Consider the following 22,272-nt stretch of genomic DNA (forward strand, 5'->3'; position numbering starts at 1 on the left):
AAGCTTGAGGTGCTCTGGAGCATGCTTGCGTTCTCGTTCATTCTCTCTCTCTCTCTCTCTCTCTCTCTCTCTCTCTCTCTCTCTCTCTCTCTCTCTCTCTCTCTCTCGACTGTTCTGGTGATTACTGCAGCCTACTCCCACAGTGGAAACACCTGGGGATATCTTTGGGTTGTCCACAGGCAGCCCAGTCACTGGGCTAGGTTGAGCAGGCTGGAAACACCAGAGGTTCTCTGAAAGTGGGGAATTCAGCTGTCCACTCCTCAGCTACCCACTCCCCCTCTTTGGGGGAGGGGGGGATCATCTGGGTTAAGTCTGAGATGTTTGCACATGAGCATCAAGGACTCTCTCCCTGGATGGGCTGTCAGTGCTGGGGGACTCAGTTGTCCTGATCTGTTGGGTAGAGCACCTGGGGTTTCTCCCACTATATGGCAAGACACCAGCCCTCTTCCCAGCTTGGCATGCCAGAGGTTTGTTGTCAGGGTCAGGCAGTATAGACTAGTCATCCAAGTTGAATGTGAGTCCTGGGCACCCATAGTAGAGCTTTCCCCAACAAGTGGAGTTGCCCACCTTGCAGCCAAACTCCAACCCCTCCACCGCCACAGTCTCACATCACAGCTTAGTCCCCTCCTCACCCCATCATCGCCAATGTGCTGGGTCTCTGCTCCCTGCTCTGGGTTCCCCATGCTCCTCTCATGACAGACAATCAGGAAAATGTTTCCCTCTGATCTTTGGTATTCTGCTGCTCCATATCTGTTAAAAGCTTGATTCTGAGGGAAACCCAGGAGTGCTTACAGAAGTCCTGGTTTCTCTCTGCCATCTTGACCAGAAGTCCCCCTTCACCATATTTTTCACTTCCCTCTCTTCCTCTCTAATTATGTAGTTCCCAGGATAGGTCAGGCCTTCACCACCAACTCAACCTGAACTATTTAAAAAAACACGAATGGACCTTTTATTCCATGATCTCTCTATTCCAGTCCATTTCCCATCAAGGTGTTAAAAATCCTCTTAGAAAACAATTTTGATCATGTCACAACTTTGTTCAAGAATTTTCAGTGGCTTCTTATTGTCTCACACCTCACTTCTCAATTTAGCACGTAAAACTTTTTTTTAAAATGTGGTTCTAGGGGCGGCTAATTGTTGCAGTGGATAAAGCACTGGCCCTGGAGTCAGGAGTACCTGGGTTCAAATCTGGTCTCAGACACTTAATAATTACCTAGCTGTGTGGCCTTGGGCAAACAAGCCACTTAACCCCATTTGCCTTGCAAAAACCTTAAAAATAATAAAATAAAATGTGGTTCTAGATTTTCTTAAAAGATTTTGGTTAACTTTGGCCAATGAATTATCAAGTGGCCAATCTACTCAGCCTTTGGGAGGTTAGCCTTCCTGTTCTAGCTAGAGAACAAGCTCTGTCTGTTGGTGAGACCTTAACCAAATCTTTTCTAGGCTAGGAAAACTCACTAGAGTTTGTGATTCCTCAGCAGAGACTTTATGAACTCAGGCCTTTTTCATATATTAGTAAATATTGTCTAAAGAGCCTAATTCTGTAATCAGAGGATTGGAGGAAGAAATATTTCTCGATTGCAGTGGAAAGAATCAAATAGCAAGTCTGCTTTGCTGGAGGGCCTATGAGGAAAATTACAGGGATAGGTAGCCTGGTTTTTCAAGGAACAGGAACCTTCAGACCAGGAAGATATCTGAGAAAAGAGCTTCACATGCCTGAGTAACTATTGACTTTATTAAAGGAACCCCAGAACCAGCAATAAGTTAAGGAAATGAGAAAGACTCAGGGTGAATTTCTGCTAAGAAAAATGAATTAATCTTATAAAACATACATACATTCAAACACACACTCACATACTTAGTCATATATGTACATATAAACACCAACATACATTTACACTTTCAAAAAAAGAAAGCCAAGGTGAATAAAAAGAATGAACACTAATCTCTTTGAAGAACAATACAAAATCATTTTCCTGAGAGTATCATGATGAAGTTAAACTAGGTGACATGGCGTAGTGATGTTGATCTCACAGTCATGACGTTCTTGGTTAAAATCCTGGCTCTGTAACAAGTAATTTCATTTCTGAGTCTCTGATTCCTCTTCTGTCAGATGGGGCTGGAAGCTAAAGGGCACCAAACTACGTGAAGAGCTAGACTTGCTCAGGAAGACTCATTTCCAGCAGTTTGAATTGAACTTCAAATATTTATTTAATTTGTGACCCTGGACAAGTCATTTAACCTTTTTTGCCTTACTTCCTCATCTGTAAAATGAGCTGGAGAAGGAAATAGCAAACCATCCAGTGTCACTGCCAAGAAAGCCCTAAATGGGATCACAAAATAGTCAGATATGACTGAAGATAGCTGAAACAGATGAGAATCTATTAGATTTGCCTAATATGGTTTTCCAAGATTCAAAATAAAGAAGTGATTTCAAAACACTGTGGGAAAGCCATGTTAGCTATTCTTATTAATTAAGAAATTGGCTAATAATAAAACTGGTATTTTCTTATTCACACTGACCCTGTGGCAAGATGTAAGCATCGCTAGCACTTATGCAAAATGTCGTTCCATCTGCTAGTGTGGGTAATAATCCTAAAGCTGAGCAAAGGAAACACTTGGAACTTGTTTCAAGACATTTAAAAGATTCCTATGAAAATTGTGTTAATTTGTCAAAGAATTATGTCTCCAACTTAAAGGGAGAACTCCCTATCTTTGCATTCTGGTTTTAAAAGAAAACAAATAACAAACAAGCAAAAAACTCTCCAAGCTCAGTTTCTGAATGACATGACTTGAATTAGGCATAATATCAGATAAAAATGGATAATCTGAAGAAATGACCTGTAAGACCTTTAAAATCCTGTGCTGATGATGGGAAGAGCTAATAGTGAGGATTGTATTTAGGTCTAAAAATAGGGAAATATGAAGTAATTTTAAAAAGGAGAAGACTTTCTTACCCCTATTCCCTTAGTGTTCTCTTTCTGTTAGAATTCTCCTATATTTATTGATCTCAGTACAAGTTGTACACTCTCTCTCTCTCTCTCTCTCTCTCTCTCTCTCTCTCCCCTATAAGACACTTGAGGGTAATGCTGTTTTATTTTTGTCTTCATACCTCTGTCTTCTCAAAAACGAGGACAGTATCTAGCACATGTGTTGATGTAGGCATTACTTCAATGATGCTGATACCAACCCATTCATGTCTGCTCATCTTTCTATCCATTGTCCATGTCCTACTCCAAATACTTTGAAGGATGGTACACCCAGTGTGCACAATTCCCTCTCAGTATTGCTGTAACTAATGAAATGATTGCAAAGTAATAGTGAACAATCTGTTATTTCTCCATTGGTCCCAGAGTGAGTCATCCCTTGAACTCTGCAGGGACTATTTTATGACATCAGGATATATGTGTGAAATACATACATATATAAAAATGAATAAATTAAATAAATACATGCATGTGTGTATTTTTAAATGAATAAATAGATATAGGTAGATTCCTATGTCAATGTAGATCATGCTGATATTGAGAAATTCTATCTATTAATGTAGATTGTCAGTTCTCTGCAAGTTCCAATTATAGAGAGATGTGTAAGGTACTGAGAGGTTTAATGATGTTGTGATAAGCAAACCCACATTATTATAATTTATAATACAAGTGTGGCAGCTTCTCCATGAGTGTTCCCCCAACTCACACTTGTATTGGCAGAACATATAGCATAGTTGTGGTTTCTCAAACTGTTAAGACTACTCAACTGAGTGCTTCCTGTTACCTACCACTTGAATTCCATTGTTGCTTAGACAATGACATTTTAATGCTGGCATTTTATAATAGAATATTTTCTTTAAAATAAGACCTAAATTCAGTGCTTTTCACAGATACCTACTACCTGGGTAAATTTGGGCAAGCCATTTAATCCATTAACCTGGATGGACATCAGTTTCTTTTTCTGTATTTGGATTCTATTGTGTCTAAATTTCTTTCTGGCACTGAATCTTTGATGCTCTACAAAGAGTGCATTTTCTTACTACCCACAAAATGTCCCTGGGGAGATTGGACTTATAGCCATAATTGAAAAGTAATGAAACACATGTGTAGAGAATACACATGTGTCGATATTGTTTTATTATAATAATGTGGTTTTACTCTAGTGCAAGCCTTCATTACCTCTTATCTAGATTATTGCTCTGGCCTATTGGTGGATCTGTTTGGTTCCAGACCAGTAATCATATCATTCTTTTTAAGGGTGATGCTAAGATTTTTCATTTATATTTCTTCTGTATGTTCTTGCCACCTATTCTTAATCTCTCCTACTTCTGTTAAGTCCCTACCATTTTTGTCTTTTATTATGCCAATTTCACATAAAATATTCCTTAATTTCTTGGCAAGATCTCTTGTCTTTCCCATTTTATTGTTTTCATCAATTTTTCTGCATTACTCATTTATGAAAACTTTCTTAACTCTCATTATTCTCTGGGATTCTGCATTCAGTTGGGAATATGTTTTCCTTTTTCCTTTCCTTTTTTCCAAATCTATTTGTAAAGCCTCATCAGGCAGCCATTTGTTTTCTTTTCTTTGGCATCCTTTTTTGCTGCTGCCTCTGGTACAATATTGTGAACCCCTGTCCTTGGTTCTTTCTCCCTTAAATCTATTCATCACTTTCATGCCATATTCATAAGGGATGCTATTTAGGTCACGCCTATGCAGACTGATGATATTTCCTAAGTTCTTCAAAATAAACCTAAATTTTTCAGTAAGAAACTCATGATCTGCATCAGAGACAGCTCCAGATCTTGTTCTAAGAAACTGCATACAGACTCTCCATCTTTGGGTGCCGAACTAAGAACTAAGAAACATGTTTGCAGGGTTACCTAAGATGAGCAAATCATCGTGAAGAGTTCTGACAAAAAGGGATCCACTTAAGAAGTAAATTGGAGACCACTCCAATATCTTTGCCAAGAAAACCCTATGTATAGCATTAAGATGATAAAATAATGCAACAAGGAAAGATGAGTCTCTCAGGTAGAAGGTGTGCAGCATGCTATTGAAAAAGAACAGAGAGGGTGGCTAGGTGGCACAGTGGATAGAGCACCAGCCCTGTAGTCAGGAGTCCCGGAATTCAAATGTGGCCTCAGACACTTAATAATGACCTAGCTGTGTGGCCTTGGGCAAGCCACTTAACTCCCATTGCCTTGCAAAAAAAGAGAAAGAAACAGAACAGAGGACAAGTACCTCCAGAGCTAATGAAGAGGCTGCTCAAAGAAAGTTGAGCTGTGGCTGTGTTTGGTGATAAAATGAAAATCTGATGCTGGAAAAATCCATATTGCAAATGAATCTAGAATAAAATCTATGAACCAATGTAAACTGAATGTGATCAAATAGGAAATGGAAGATTAAACCTTCACATTTTGAGTGGCAGAAAATTACATGGATGCTAATGGAACAATTTAATTCAGAGGATCACTATATAAACTAGGGTGGGCAAAATTTCTCAGAAGAAAGGGAATAGTTCCAAGGGTCAGAAGGGGGGGAGAAAAGCAGTACTGGGGTACAATCTCAAAAATGACAGAATTGTATCTATTTGAATTCAAGGAAAACCTTCGATATCCCAGTAATACAAGTCTACACTGTAACCACTACAACTAAAGAGGCCCAGGTTTATGAAATCCATGAAGATCTACTGGGTCTTCTAGAAATAACACCCCAAAGGGATCACATTTATCACAGGGATTAGGATGCTAAAGTACGGAATCAAAAGAAATTGGAATAATAGCAAAATTAGTTCTTGGAATGCAAAATGAAGCAGAGAAGAGACTAATGTAGTTTTGTCAAGATAACTTGCTGATATTGCATGGTACCTAATAAATAATTAATGCTTGGTGACTAATTGTAAGATTTTAGAAATACAAGTTATAGCAATAAGATCCAAAAATGAAAAAAAAGAAATAATAGCACCAGTTATTTAGAAATACTCAGAGGAGGAATGAAGAAGGTCATTTGAGTGATCAATAACTATAGTTAGTTTTTAGGATACAAAGAAAGTTTCTAGAAATCATTAGCATTTCTAAACAGCATTAACAAAAATTAGGAGTAAGTGATAATAAGAGGAACTCTATTCCAAATAACTATAAAATGTTAACTTACCAAGCTATAGTGATGATTTGTATGAATATAACTATAAAACATTTTTGAGAAAAGTAAAGGGAAATAGATAACTAGATAGATGCTTTCTGCTCATCATCAGGCCATGCTGATATAGGAAAAATGATAAGACTTTAAAAATTTAATGATTTATTAATATTCCAATCAAATTACTGAGAAGGTAGTTTTTAGAAAGACAAAATGATAACAAAATTCATATGAAAGACAAAAAACATAGAATTTCAAGAGAATTATTTAGGAAAAATTATAGCATGACATTGAACTCTATTATGAAGCAGCAATCTCCAAAACAATTTGTCAGAAAGGAAGAAATATAAGCAATCCAAAAGTTGTCCACTCTTTAAGCAACCCAACAAAATGACTTAATGGAGGAATGGCTCCCAGTTTATATAGAAAAACTGGAAAGCAGTTTGTCAGAGATGAGTACTGGAGAAGGAATTTTTGCATAATTCCATTAAACCAGCTAAGTCATTAAAAAATAGCAGGTACCATTGTCAACTAATGGTATTGTTTTCAACTAATGCTAAGTGAATATTACTTCATCGGGCAAAAGACAAAGGTACTCCTAAATTTTGGTTGCAAAAAATTATATATGATTGTTTTACACACACACACACACATTTGTGTGTGTGTTTGTGTGTATGTGTATAGATGTATTATATACATATGTACAAAATGAAGAAAGTTGACTATATGCCATTTAAGGTCTCTTTCAGCTTTGACTTTGCTCCTATAAATCTGATTAATATCATATCAACTATCCAGGTTTTCCTTCAAGTACTTGGGGACAACAACCTCATCTAAAAGTTCAGTTTTCATACCAAAAAATTATTTCTACTGTATTATGACTAATTTTAGAAGTGATTGCATTCTGGAATTTTTCAGCCCATATGGCTTTTATTCTGCAATTACCCACTTCTGTGTCCATTGTTTCAGCTCTGTAAGTGATAAAATGCTGGAGAGCCATGAATTTCTCATATCAATCTAGTTCTCAATAGCCCTGATCTTTTTTTTGTTTTGTTTTACAAGGCAATGAGGCTTAAGTGACTTGCCCAAGGTCACACAGTTAGGTAATAAGTGTCTCAGGTCACATTTGAACTCAGGTTCTCTTGACTACAGGGCTCTATGCTACCCAGCCCTGTTCTTGATTGATTTCATATAGGCATAATATAGCAAGGTAAAATTTGTGCCAAATATCTAGTTCTACTCATTCCTCACCCCAAACTCAAGAATCCCTGGTTTTTCAAGTATCTTATACTATCACTTATTACATGAAGTCTTTCTGATACTTCCAAATCTTCAGATTTCTTCTCTCTTGAAATAACTGTTCATGACTTTGTATATATTTTATATTTACTTATTTATGTATATGTTAAGTTTCTACAGTAGAATATCAACTCCTTAAGGTCAGGAACTTGTTTTTCTTTGTAAACTTACAGTACATTGCACACAATAGATTGCTTGATAAATATTTTTGAACTTTTTAAAAATAAAAAGCAACACAACTAATGGAATCACCCTGCTTGTCATATATGCTTTTTTCATTTTTTGCCTCAGTGAACCAACATTTAGGAAGAGCTAAGAACACTGAAATAAGTGTCAGAGGTCTCAGATTTGAATCCTTTGCAATTTATTGCTGTATGTCCTCATCCCCTTTTCAGGTGCCACAGAGCTAAAAGAAACAATTGATAGAGGTCATAGAAGAAGCAGGATCACAAAAGTATAAGTAGGCTAGAACATTGGCCTAAATCAGAGATGAAGAAAGGTGTTTTGGGTAATGGTTTGAACTTGGGTTCAAAAATCATATTCATGAATCCAAGTTGGGTGAGGCCTAGTGAGAGAACCAGTCATTGGAAAAGTTTAGTCATTGGAGCCTTTAGTGAAGGACAAGCTCAGTATGAAATGAGAATGATATATAGAAATAAAACCTTAATGTCTTTTTAAGTTATATTGAGAGGGATTGCATCCTGATTTGGTAGACCCACATGCACAATATTGTTTCCAACTTCAATTGTCCAGTTTTAGGAAGAATTTTGATAAAGAGTGTCAGGAAGATAGGTGCTGAAGGCTTCTTGAGAGCACGGTGTGATGAGCAATTAAAGAAACTAGGAATGTTTATATTCGAGAAGAGAATTCTTAGGAAGGCCATAAGACCTTTCTCCAAATATATGAAGACTCATTACTGGGGAAAAAAGGATTAGATTGTTCTTTTCATTGCAGAGGACAGAACTAGGAACAATGGATGGATACTATAGCTAGAGAGGGAGATATTAATTTAATTTTTAAAAGTCCCAGAATTTTAACCCCTCCTCATAAAAGACAAAAGCAAAACTGATATGGCTTTCAAGGGAAAGCTGGATGACTAGTTGTCAGGAATGTGGAAGAGGGATTCCTACTTTTGTCTGGGTTAAAATAGATAATCTGTGAAAATCCTTTTCAACTCCTTAATTCTATATTCTAAGATTGGAGACTTTGGACAAGATACAAAGAGGACTTTATTTCATCTCTGAAATGAAAGAGTTGAACTAAGTAATCTCTGAATTTATCATTATATCAACAAAACTGTAATTATTCTAAAAGGGAAATGAGTAATTAAGGCCAATATCATCTTTTTAAAAAAAGTGATATTCAACTTAATAGGCATTTTTTTTTAGGAATCCTGTTGATGAAAGGCACAATACTGGGGCCTAGGGCAGATACAGGGATATATAAGGTATAGAGCCCATCTTCAAGGCATATCCAAGTTTGCATCTCAGAATTGTGCTTCTTACTAGTAGGAAGCAATAAATGCTTAGGGTCTTTAAGTTGTGGAAAATTTGGGGACAAGAATTCTTAATCTGGGGTCCATCCACTTCTGTTTTTTAGATATGTGCTAAATATATTTCAGTGTGATCAGTTTATTTTGAAAGCCAGAGTCAGAATTAGAGATCATGATCGACCCAGAATCAAGTTTTAATCTGATTTTAGATACTAGATGTATGATACTGGGAAGCTGTTTGCCTCAGTTTCCTCAATTATAAAATAGGGATAATAATAATGCCTTCTTTCCAGAGTTGTTGTGAAGAACAAATGAGCTAATATTTGTAATGCTTCCTCATTTCTTGCCAATGACTTCCCAATGCCCCAGCAAGATCATTATTGACAAAATATCATCATCTTGTAAGATATTATCAGTTTAGGAATCCTCCTCTCCCTTTCTAATTGAAGGGAGAAATCATGAACTTCCAAGCCTTCCTCTAAAGAGTGATCTCAGGTCAGAACATCTATTCTTTTCTCTGCTCTGAGGAGGGAAAAAACCCCAAACCTACAGAATCTGAATGAATACTACATTCACTCTTTAAAAATTTCTCTTATGTTTTTCTTTCTTTTTCCTTAATCCTAATTCTTCATGCAGAAAATGATTAATCTATAAATAGGTTAAACATAAAGGTGTTTTAATACGTATTGAGGGGAGATAGGAAGGAAGGGTGTTAGGAAATTATGTAACTTAAAATATGCATATGCATGTGGATGAATGTAGAAAAACTTTCATAACATGTAATTGGGAGAAGAAAAGAAAATATCAATTGAAAAACTTTTTTAAAACTGAAAATGGGAATAATAATAAAAATTACTTTCCACAATTAAAAAAGAGACTGCTCTGATTTTCCCCCACGCCCTCTTGATGGGCAGCTTCTCTTGTGTCTCCTCTACCCGTATCCCCATTTTTTTTAGCTTTCTTTAGTATATTGCCTTCCTCCATTAGATTGTAAGCTTCTTCAGAGTAAGGACAGTCTTTCTCAAATTTGCATCCCCAGTACTTTGCAGTGTCTAACTATACAAACACTAGTTGTTAGTATCATTTTATGCATTTAAATTTTATTCTGAGGAGAGCATAAGTTTTACTGTACCGCTAAAGGAATCCATGGAATAGAACAAATATGAACCCATATGCTAAGGGATAGTCTCATATTAGAAATATGAGAAACCATACCAAAGACCATATAATCAAAAACACATTCTTTAATGTTTTCTGTATACTAGGTCCCACAGTGCAAGATTCTGGGGAAACAGAGGCCAAACACCGCAGCCTCCACTCTCTAGGAACACACAGTCTATTGAAAGGACGACGCTGACCATGTGCTGCTCTGTATTCTTGCAAGGTAAAGTTGACAGTTGTTGCTTCTGTATCTAAAACTAGACATCCTAAAGATTTGCATGCATTCCTTGTATTTACTTCTGCCTTATCCAATGTGCATTTGCTCACAATAGGGCTGATGGTGAGCTCCAATTGTAGTGTTCATCTGATGAACACCCTTAGGAGCTCTATCTCCTATAAGGAAATTAACATTATCTGGGACTAGGGAGAAGCCTTGTGGGGCAGTCATTCAATTCTTCAATTAAGAAACCACATTTACCATTTTCTCATTTCAATGAAAGGAAAATAAAATCAGACTATCTAGAGTTTCAAACTCAGAAAAGAAGTTCATTTATCACTTATACTTTTATTCCCTATTTTCCCCTTGGTGTTTCTGAGTATATCATATTGTTTTAATCATTCATGCTTGCACCGATTCATTCATTCAAAAATGACACTTCATATATCAGGGATTATAAAAATAGTGTGAAGGTGTAGATGGTATCAGTGACTTCAAATATTCTTCCAGCATGTACCCCAGGGGTTCTGCACATGAGCTTCCATTTAATTTTGAAAGGGATGGCAAGGTTCCACCATGACAAAATCACAGGTTGCTAATGTATTTACACAATGAGTATGTGCATGTGAGAAATGCATATGTTTACATGAGTGTGTTCACATGTATGCATAGACATTCATACAAACCAGTGCTTACACAAGGATGTCAAAACTCAATTGAATCTATATTTCAGGGGTTGGCTCCACAATGGAGATTTTAGTTCAAATACACCTCACCATTCTGGATCACTTTTATTTCTGACTTTCTGAAAGTTCACTCTATAGGGTTGATCCATCATGCTGAGTGTCTTCTTTATTTTTAATCTGCATTAAAAGTCTTCTAGTGTAATATTCTGGTCAATTATATGGCTTCCATCTCACCTTCTACATGATTCGTCCATCTTTTTTTTTTCTTTCTGTCATGGAATTCCTTGATGATATCATTAGCTTCTGTTTTTTGAACTAGGGCTCTGTATATGCATATGCAACAATCATTTATGGACTCAATCTCATTGCTAATAAGGAGAGAATCATGAACTTGTTCTAGTTTGTTTTTCACTGGGACTGGGTGGTCCCATATCATTGGTGCCAGGCTTACCATACGGGCACAACATACTACAGTATAGAACTTCCAAGCTCAAATGTTCCATGAGCCTTGTTCCATAATAGTAGAAATAATAGGGATGTACCACCACATGGAGCATTTCTTTTTTTTAATTTGGAGTTTCTCCTTGATTAAATGTTGAAGGCAGCTCACACCTAGTATGTGTGTCTCCCTTGCCTGCTGTGCAATACTCATTTTTAGCTCTTCAGAGGCAGTGGGTTCCGTGTTTTGCTGCAACATGTCATCCAAAAAATGTTAATATTTAATAGATGAGACTTTTCTTTCTTGGGAAGTATGAGGTTAGAAAACAGGTAAAAAGACTTGAAATCATTCTAATCTGCCTTTAAAGAAAAAAAACACTCTCATTTCAATTTATGGGAGGACTTGGCATGGTATAACCAAGAATAGGGAGATATTGATGTATTGTGATCTGCATCACCAGAAGGACAATTAATTAAAAATATTGGTAAGACATTGAGAAAAGCACAAATCCACCAAATATATCTACCATTATCACATAGTCAAGATCAGGGTAACAAACATAGGCATAAAGCCATCTGAGAAGTCCCAATTATGTCTGAGCACAAAGAAAGAATAGAAATGACCGACTTTTCTAGAATATTTTCAAGTTTACAAAGCATTTTATGCATATTATCTCAGAATAATATGCACAATATTATTGATGCACAATGATCCACTGTGTAAATATTTCCATAAGAACAAAAAAGAAATCTCTTCCAGGGAAGATATATTTGTTAAACTTATAGCCTTAAAGATATTCAGCCAAAAATGGTCCAATACCAGAGGAAGAAAAGATGAGCAACATGTTTTAATGAATAAAGAATATTGCAAGGTGAGTCAAAAAACCTGAGTCCTAGTTCCAATCTTGATAGTGACTTTAGGCAAATCATTTAACATTTGCAGGTTTCCATCTTCCCATTTGTAGGAAGGGAGGAAGGAAATAAGGGAAGATAGGATGAAGGACGAAAGAAGAAAGAAGGAAAGAAAGAAAGAAGGAAAGAAGGAAAGAAAGAAAGTCTGTCTTAGATCTTTCCTATTATTATACATTAGTAGCTTTGAAGCTACAGTCTAGTTTATATAATATTTGGAAAATAGCTGGTGATTGAAACTCCTATAGGACCTGAATAGCTGAAGTTTGGGAGGTGGAACATGAAGACAAGAGAGAGGAGAACACTTCCTTTGCTCAAGTAAAGGATGCTTTATTCTATTCAAGGTTCTAAGATGGAGCAGGTGCCAAAATTTTGTGCTATAGAAAGTTCTCATTTTTTAAAATTGTGTCTTATCTCTTGCCTTAAATTTGTCATGCAATTAACAAGGCCTAAGGGAGTTGAGTCTCTACCTTAGCTTTCTGATTCCAGCATAGTTCACTTTGAAGAAATATTCTTATATTTAACATATAATGATCAAAAAATCTTAAATTTTAATCAGTAGTTGATAATTTAAAATAATTATGCTAGGCAATCAATTCAATGCTGAAATGTGACAGATGGAATACTTCCCCACTAAATCATTATTGATAAATTTTACTTGCAGCATGTTTACAAAACTTTAGGGGTATAGGCAGTGTTCATGGAAAACAAGCATCTCTAGTAAAAGGGTTTACTAAGTCCTCTTTTAAGGTTTCTCACCCACCTTTGGTGTGTATCTGTTCTTTAACTCTCATCTATGCTTCCAGGAAGCTGTAGATACACAGTGGCCATACCCCAGTAAACCATCTCCATAAACCAGTCATCGAGGTTGAGGAGAACCAATGGACTTCAATTCATGGATGAGATAGTGGAATGTCTTCCTCTAGCATGTGAAGATTTCTCCTAGCCAAAGATGTCTCCTAACAAGAGCATTTTTTCCAAAGGCCATGAAAGAGATGATTTTCTAAAGTACTATAGTTTTAAATAGTTTTCTGAAAATCTGATGTAACTATTGAATTATTCAGGATTTGAGATGCAATGACATTCTTAAAGAACTCTTTTTTTTCTCACAATAAAATATTTAGATTAACCAGTCCTGGGTACTCTTTAAGTAAGGACTGACTCTATATCTGTATAGTTCAACTTATTCCAAAGAGTGATGAAGATGAATGAAAGGAAGGAATATCTTGTTGGCAAGGGAAGTGCCCCGGGTTGTCTTAGGATTGCTGTATCTTCTTCTAAGTCTGGCTTTTCCATTCGGATCCTGTGATATGTATCAATCAACTATAGAAGAAGTAAGAATGGGAAGAAGAAAAATAATCAAGAAATAATTACATTATTAGCAAGAAAATAAACACTTTAACTAGAAAAAATATCACTTGAGAATGGATCATATTCTGTGAATAGCTAAAGGAACATTATGGCAGCCTATGCTTCTTACTACACACAAGATTTTGGGACAATTATCTTTGTAATCATCTTGCTTAATTATACTATTTGTTTCGACATGCCCATGTTCAAGTAGCATGTTGAGGGCTAATGATTATACAGATTTTACCAAGTCATATGGTTGAGGGATAAGTCATCTGATCTATAGAGTGTTTGGTTATAATTTATGAGATCTGACTTCTGGGTAGTTTTACCAGGATTAGTGCAATGTTTGAAAAATGAGAGGGGGTGGTGTCTAGGTGGCATAGTGGATAAAGCACCTGTCTTGGAGTCAGGAGTACCTGGGTTCAAATCCGGTCTCAGACACTAGCTGTGTGGCCTTGGGCAAGCCACTTAACCTCATTTGCCTTGCAAAAAAAAAGAAAAAAAATGAGAGAGGATAATGATAAAAAAAAGGCATTAAGTGTTTTAGATGGTGCAATTAAGTGTTTTAGATGGTACAATGAACAAATTTCAACAAGACATATATGCTTAAGGTGTCCAAGTATCTCTATTCAACATTATACGAGTAAAGTGGAAAGAAAAGGAAAGTCTTCAAAAGTTTCCTAAGGTTCACCCAAAGGATGCTAAAGAAATAACTTACTAGTTTATGGGGGGAAATCTTAAACTTTTTCTTAAATACTTGTTTTTTGTGGTCTTATTCGGCAGTATTTTGTTTGTTTGTAGGCCATTCTTCTTGAGTCCATTTCATTAAATAGTTATATTTTCCCAAACTCATATAGATGGCCTATGCTGGGATGTGGTTGGGACGTAGTCAGAGCTGTAATTGCTGGCATAAGTACTGGCATGATAAAGGAGTATTATTGATCTCATTCAGAATACAGAATGTTCCCAATTTATTACTGTGACTCTGAAAGAACTTCAGAACCTTCTGAGTTAAACAGCTCCAGAGTCTCCAATAGATTTCTTTTATTTGATTTCTTGGGGTACTTTGCCACTCTTTTAGAACATTCTGAGTAGCCACATTGAGACATTTAACTTTCCTCATTTGAATATGTTTGAGAAAAAAATGAAATGTTCAGCAAATATTAAAGTGATCTCATGTCAGACTTTATTTTCCTTACACAATACACATTGGTAGAATTGAAGCTGGAGTGCTTTTTGTTTAAATTTAAAGCATTCTACATTTTTGTTGTGTTTTTTGTTTTTTGCCAGAAACAAAGAAATAGTTTGAGCAATAAGGGTGTCCCACAACAAAATATTTTCTGAAAATTACAAAAGAGTATGATTTACAACCCCAGATAGAGGTTATACAGAGAAGTAGTAGCTAGAATCCCATACATTTTTGACAAGTATTCAGAATTGAATTTGACACAACCTGGGAAATCACCTTTGTGTTAAATCAAAAATACATCTATATAGTGAAATTTTTCATGGCATGGACAAGAATGTTCTTTTCAATAGTGTAGATCAAAATCTTTCCACATCTCCTTAGCTTGGATAAATTTTGCCCACTTTCTGTCACAAATCTACTACAGAAGTTCCCATATATTAGTTATATTCCTGTAGATATTGTACCATTGAATATTACTTGCCTACTGGTTGCCCCTTGCTTTAATTATGTGACCAGGGAAGCTTCATTTCTGTTCCTGGTCTATCTTTTGTTCTCTTGTACAAATCTTCTCTAGTGCAACTTTGCCCTTGTTATCGATTATGATGTTCTCATATTTACTAGATCCATTTCTTTGTCCAATGTGTGATATATTTGGATATTGAGGGATTTCTGATTTGGATATGGTCCATCTCTGAAATAACCAAAACAAAAAGAAGTTTGAATTATGCAAGGCATATAGCCCAGGTCCCAGATAAAACCCATTCCCCTCATTGCACAATGCATTATGAATTTTCAGCATGTATCCAACATATACCTTCACATGGTCCAGATCTATTGACTGTATGTTCAATTACATATCAAATTGGCCAAAAACATTCCTCACCCAATGACATCTTTGTAATGAGGTCTTCCAACAAATCCCAGATTCAAGTGTGGGTCCTGAAATGAGTTTGAATCCTGACTGAAATTCTTGATGACTCTGAGACCATTGCTAAGTTATTCCATTCGTCTGACCCTCAGTTTGAACATGGGGTGAAATGGGGATAATACTAACAACTGCTACACCAGATTGTAATGATGAACCAATGGGAGACACGCACACGCACACACGCACACACACGCACACACGCACACACGCACACACACAACCTGTCAAGCAGGAAAACAAAGATTAAGATCCTATTCTATCCCAGATGACAGAAACCAGAGGCGGATTAAGTTAAGATATAATGAAATACTAAGTGAAATATAATGAACCCTGGCCAGAAATGGATGGAATGATTCAAGAAGTGGATTCCTCATCCTGAGAGACTATTAGCAGATACTAGATCACCGCCCACCTGACAGGTTGCTTAGATTTCAGAAGGGAAGGAAGGCTTGACCTAGGCTATTGAAACAAGCCATAAATCTTTGCTAAAGCAATACATTATTTCTCTATGAATGCACCGATGCAGACATTCTTCTTCTTAAAAGTTTTCTTATTGTTTTGATTTTCTCACAGATTTGTTGTTATATTTTTGCTTTTGCTAGTGTTCTTTTTTTGCCTTGAGGAAGGATGGCATACAGCATTATAATTATAGCCAACATTTAGATATAACTTTACATATCTTATCTCATTTGATCCTTCCAATAACCTGAAGATGTAGATGAATTATTTTCTTCATTTTGCAAGTAAACAAACTGAGACTTAGAGAAATTAAATAACTTTCCCAGATCCCACATTTAATAAATGTCTGAGATAGCATTCTTACTTATCTCTTCCATGTTTTATGACTACTCTTAGAGGCATACCTAGATTTGATTCTTGTCTCTCTTTTGTACTATGTATGTGATCACAGACAACTCATTTAATCTTTTGGAGTCCAGTTTCTTCATCTTTCAAAATTGACTAATCACACCTCTAATACCACCCTCACTAGGATGCTACAAGTTCCAAATATTCTCATCTAAATTCACCATTCCATTAACCTTAACATGCTATGCAATGGCAGCCACTAATTCTTATTTTGAACACATTCCATTTATACCCTTTGCTCCCATTGCATCAATTTAAAAGCGCTATCCCCTTCAATTAAACATTGCCACAGCATACCCCTAATCACATAACCTCGTGGCTGTCACCACCTCTCCTGGGTGTATTGTTCTCATTCCCAAACAAATCCTCATTATTTCACTGATCTGACCTCATTCCTAACTATTTGGATAGTTCAAAGAAATGAGAAGCTGCTCTTTCAATGAAATCAGTTTTGAGCTATTTCCCAGGCCACTAAAAATTAGCCTGTTTTCTGTCCATACTGGAATCTTTCCCCATATTGTTATACTTATAGTGAAGGAATGTAAACTCTTAGTTAGGAGTCAAAGGTTGGCCCATAAATATAACCATCTTCTCTGACCCCTGGATGTTTCTAAAATTCTTTTCACGCATAGATGGGGAAGACAATAAAACATATTTCTTTTGACTCTTTTGTTTTAAGTAAGAATAAGAAACTGTGATTTATTTTATTTTTCTTATCCTATGCAAAATTCTGATAAATTTTTATGACTTGACTATAATGCTTTCCTCTGTTTAAATATTCTTTCATGGTGGGATGAAATTAATATTTGTACAATTGCTCTGCAGGCAGGGGAGCCTTCCTCAATGATAGCTATAGCTGCTGACAGGGATGGGATGGGCCGCCTGACAAATTTCATATCTAGCTGCGATCCCCATCGTGACCTCATCTTCTAAAGTCACACTTGAGAGGCCACAGAAAAATAGCTAGAAGACTTGGTGAACTTTTAAAATGTGTCTCAGAGAGTATATGCACTTGAATATCTGTTGGTGAAAAACCCTAAAAGGAGGCAAACTTCTGAGATGTCTGCATTCACAATTTTCTTTTTTGAGAATAGTTTAATCTTTAGATAGAATGCAAAGCATCTTCTGTTTCTTGTTGGGGAGTGGAATATATGGTTATTTTTGTCAAATTTGTAACATAGACATAAAGTATAGTATGTTGAAGGAAAGGAGGATGAACTATAAAAAGGATATTTTAAATTTGTTATCTTTTTCTTTTTTAAAAATTCTCAGAAATTGAATATATCATCAAAACAGCACTAGCTACTGCCACATAGTGGGTCCTTAATAAATGGTTGCTGATTGATTTAGGAATTGAGTCACTTGGCTCTTGTCAAGGGGCCAGAACATGCACATATGTATCGGAGATAAAAATAGGATATAATTCACACCAACTGTACTCTGAATTGCCTAGGAAAATTCTCCATATATGGAACTGGTAAAAAATTAATTCTGGGCTAAATTCATCTGCTGTATTAACCAAGATGGCAATCTTTTAAATGACATCAAAGTAGACATGGATTTTGTAAAACTCTATTGAGCCTATGAATCAAGTGACTGTTTATGCATATACCACTCGATGTAATTCCAAATTTTTCACCATTTGGTCACCAAGTGACAATGGATTACATCCAACTAGTTCAATACCTTCCCTTAGTCTATCAGGGGACCCCCTATGGAGAATAATGGATAAGAATACCACAAGATGAAAAATATTTTCTTCTGCTGTCTCTGTGCCTTTGAATGTCCTCCTTTGAATGGACTCATCTTCTCTGATTCTATTATGACAGTTTGGGTCCTACATCCTTTTCTTTTTTTAGAAAGACTTTATTTATTTTGAATTTTACATTTTTTCCCCTAATCTTGTTTCCCTCCCCCCCACCTCTGAAGGCAGTTTGTTAGTCTTTACAGATCAATGCATAACATGGAAACAACGTAAAGCCTACATCCTTTTCCAAGTCTTTTCTAAACTCTGCAGTAATTAGAGTTCTCTGTCTCTTTTACTTAAGGTTATTTCTATATGTACACATTATAGCAACATACAACAAATATACGTTCCTTCAGGGTCTATCTCCTTTTGCTCTTCTAGCATGTAGCATGGTGCTTTTTCTTTTCTTTTTTTCCAAGGCAATGCAAGTAACTTGTCCAAGGTCACACATTTAAGTAAGTATTACCTTATTAGCCCATGTAAGTCACACCTTAAATTTGGGGCCCCAAATTTGAAAAAAAAACTGTATTACATGATGTTATCGAATCCATTATAAAATCCATACATCTCCTCATCACCGACCAAACCCCCATCCATTAACTTGTCCTCATCTTGTGTTTGATGATGAATCACTGTCTTAGGAGAGGTTCTACCTATTCTCCTGCCTGGCTCTGGTCTGAGGTTGACCACAAGTGCTCCCTGGGCTACTCTGGGGCATGGATGCATGCTTAGTTCATTCCATTTCATGAACCTGAAGCACCCATTGTGTCCTCCTTGGAAATCAGTCACTTCTTTTTTCATCAGTCATTCTTCTGGTCTCCTGCTGAACCATCTTTGTAGACACAGGGATTCCAATGGCCCTTTGCTCTTCCATCCATCTCTTTAATTCCCTCTTAAATTCAGGCCATTTGACTACCTTGCCTGTCATGGCCTTCTTCTGTTGGGCATTTTCATTTGAGTTTCTTCTGCCTGTAGCCAGTCTCAGTTTGTTTTCTCAGTTGGAGGAAGACCAAATTGACATTCAGCAGCACGATTTCCATCCCCTTCTGCAAACTGTATCACTTTGAAATTGAACTCAACATTGGATGAAAATCTTTTCTGAGTCATTCCTGGGCAGAATGTGGCAAAATGTAACCTAATATATTGGTAACAAATGCTAAACAATGAGCGCAAAGACAACAAACTTGAAAAAGCAGGAAATGAAAATCAAAATATCTACAACCACTGGAGAAGATGTACCCAGGTTTTAAGGCCCCAAATTTTTTGAAAAAGGCTGAGACTTATACATGGGGAAATATGGTAAGTGTCTGAGGCCAGATTAGAACAGTATTTATCACATTTTGGAAACTTCATAGATTTTGATTGAATTGAATTGAATTAATGGACATGGGAAAGAACTCCATCTCTGAAAGATCTAGACATCACAGATGCAATAAAATATAACTTTTTGTGTGGAAATATTCAACTTGGCTCAACAGCTAATGATAGCTATATTTTATCTGTCTCTCTTGGAACTCTTTCTTATCCCAACTTGAGATATAACTCCTAGATCTTGACAAGTGCCTTGCAGCAGGCATAGGAGACATGGGCCATTCCTTCTCTTTCCAGGATGAGAAGTAGGACCATACTTGTGAGACACAAAGACTTGAATTGCCAGCCATACTTTTGATTATGATATTGTAGTTCATAGTGACCTGGAGTGTAAATAACATGTAAGGGAATAGAAAATGGAGCCTTTGACTTAATGGTAGGCTAGGAAAATGAGGTATCATATCACTTAGCTCTCTTATTCTTGCCAGCTCGCTTTGGAGAATGCCAAGTATGGATGAGGATGGCTCCAAATCTCATGACTTTTTATGGAAGCCAGGATGTGTCTTGGGAAATCAACTCAAAGGCAAAAGGGAAATTCATGGTGACATGCCATATGACCCTATCTCTGCTCTAGAAACCCTAGATTTCTTCCAGAAATCTGGGCCATGTGATATGGATACAGAAGATTATGAGAGTGGAGTTCATTTCAGCTAGGTGATTATTCCAAGACCTCTTCCTTTACTGATTTGATAGCTAGGAAGAACTCTGGCCTAAGGGCCTTGATAAACCCATTAAAAATATTTCAAGGAGAAGGTAAAATCTGGCTCTGCTTCTACTTTCCATATACCTATAATTTATTTTATCAGAAAACTTTATAAAATGTAATGACTTCTGTGGGACACATTGAACCCATCACAATCTAACCAGCCAACTTTTCTGAGATGATTGTTTATTACCACCTTTCCATTTACCCCCCCCACCCCATGCTCCAACAGATGTGCTACAATCTAGGTAAACTTACCTATTGGCTGGACCCTCCAACAGCAGTCCCAACAAGGATACTTAGTCACCCCCTAATTTCTCCTCTTAGAATTTTTATCAAACTTGATCTTGGGTCACCTCCTTCAAGAAGTCTTCTCCCCCCACAACCAGCTGTCATTTTTCTCACTCATGATTAATTTTTAAGTATTTCATCACCTTGTCTAGTACCCTCATCTTAAGGCTTAGGAAACAAAGTTCCAGAGGAGCAAATTGGCTTTTTAAACATCACAAAGCAAGGCAGTAGGAGAATTTAATTTATAATGTAATTTTTTTCTGACTTCTAGGTCATAATATTTTCTATTTCTATTTCTTGTCCCCTGCTTCTCTTGGGGTTAGTACTGCTGGACATATCTGCCATTGTTGAGAAGGCTTTTGGCTAACTACAAAGAAGTGATATGTGTGTCTGTGAGTGACTGAGGGGTTGGGGCCAAAGAGGGCCTGGATAGATCCACTTCTCCTCTCTCATACACACAGATGAGAGAGAATGTCACAAAAGGTTCTGTTGGAAAAGAACTGGCTTTTGTGACAATATATATTTGTTATCCCTCACTTTAATGCCTGGTCACCCTTAATTATTTGTTTCCTTTTTTCGTTTTCTTGAAGGCACACTAGATAGTAATGACATCTATCATTTATAAAGAACCCAAATCTCCTGCCTCTGTATCCAGATTTCTTTCCATTTTGTAATCTGTTTCCATTTGTGTGGATAGGGAGCACATTTTCCCCTTCAGAGGACAAATGGAGCACAAACAGGAGGTAAGCTTTTGTGCTTGGTACAAGAAAGAAGGCAGTTTGACACCTGACCTCCACCCGCAAAAGTGACCTGCCTTTTGTGTTACTACAATACTTCTCACTAGGATTAATTAGTTTCAATGCTGAAGGGCTCAATCCTTAGACAATTTATAAGACTCCTCATTTTAGGATTCTTAATAACTGGATAATAGATCCCAGAGCAACAGACTACAGAAAGTGTAGGGCAGTCAACAAATAAGCATATGGCTTACTTTAGCTATGGAGCTTTGCATTGATTTTCATTTTCTTCTAACCCATGCATCAAAAGTAGGTAGAAAGGACCCCAATGGGAGAGAACCAATCAACATTGAATAACAGACTCTTCTGGCAAATGTCTAAAACCAGATGGCATCATCATCCAAAGTCATGTGAGAATATGTGTTACTACGCATTGCAACTTAGGTGGTCCCTTGAGAGCAAATACAAGGTCATAAGAGATAGCCTGAATCTCTGAAAATTCTTAGCATTTTAAATTGCCCGTTTTCCTGTGGCTCTAGGAAAATTCCTCTTTTGGGACAACTTGTGCTATGACATCCCTAATCTCTGAAAGGATTTGTCTGATGTTTTAGAGTCTCTCATTTTCTGTTAAGTGCTATCTGTTTCAGCTAGTCATGCTTTCAGTAAGATACATCCTGAACTAAATTTCTTTCTTTATCAAACCATTTCCTTAATATTAGTGTATAAACTACAAAGTAAAAATACTATTTCTGTGAA

The sequence above is a fragment of the Macrotis lagotis genome, chromosome 7 (genome assembly GCF_037893015.1).
Source record: "Macrotis lagotis isolate mMagLag1 chromosome 7, bilby.v1.9.chrom.fasta, whole genome shotgun sequence".
NCBI lineage: Eukaryota > Metazoa > Chordata > Mammalia > Peramelemorphia > Peramelidae > Macrotis > Macrotis lagotis.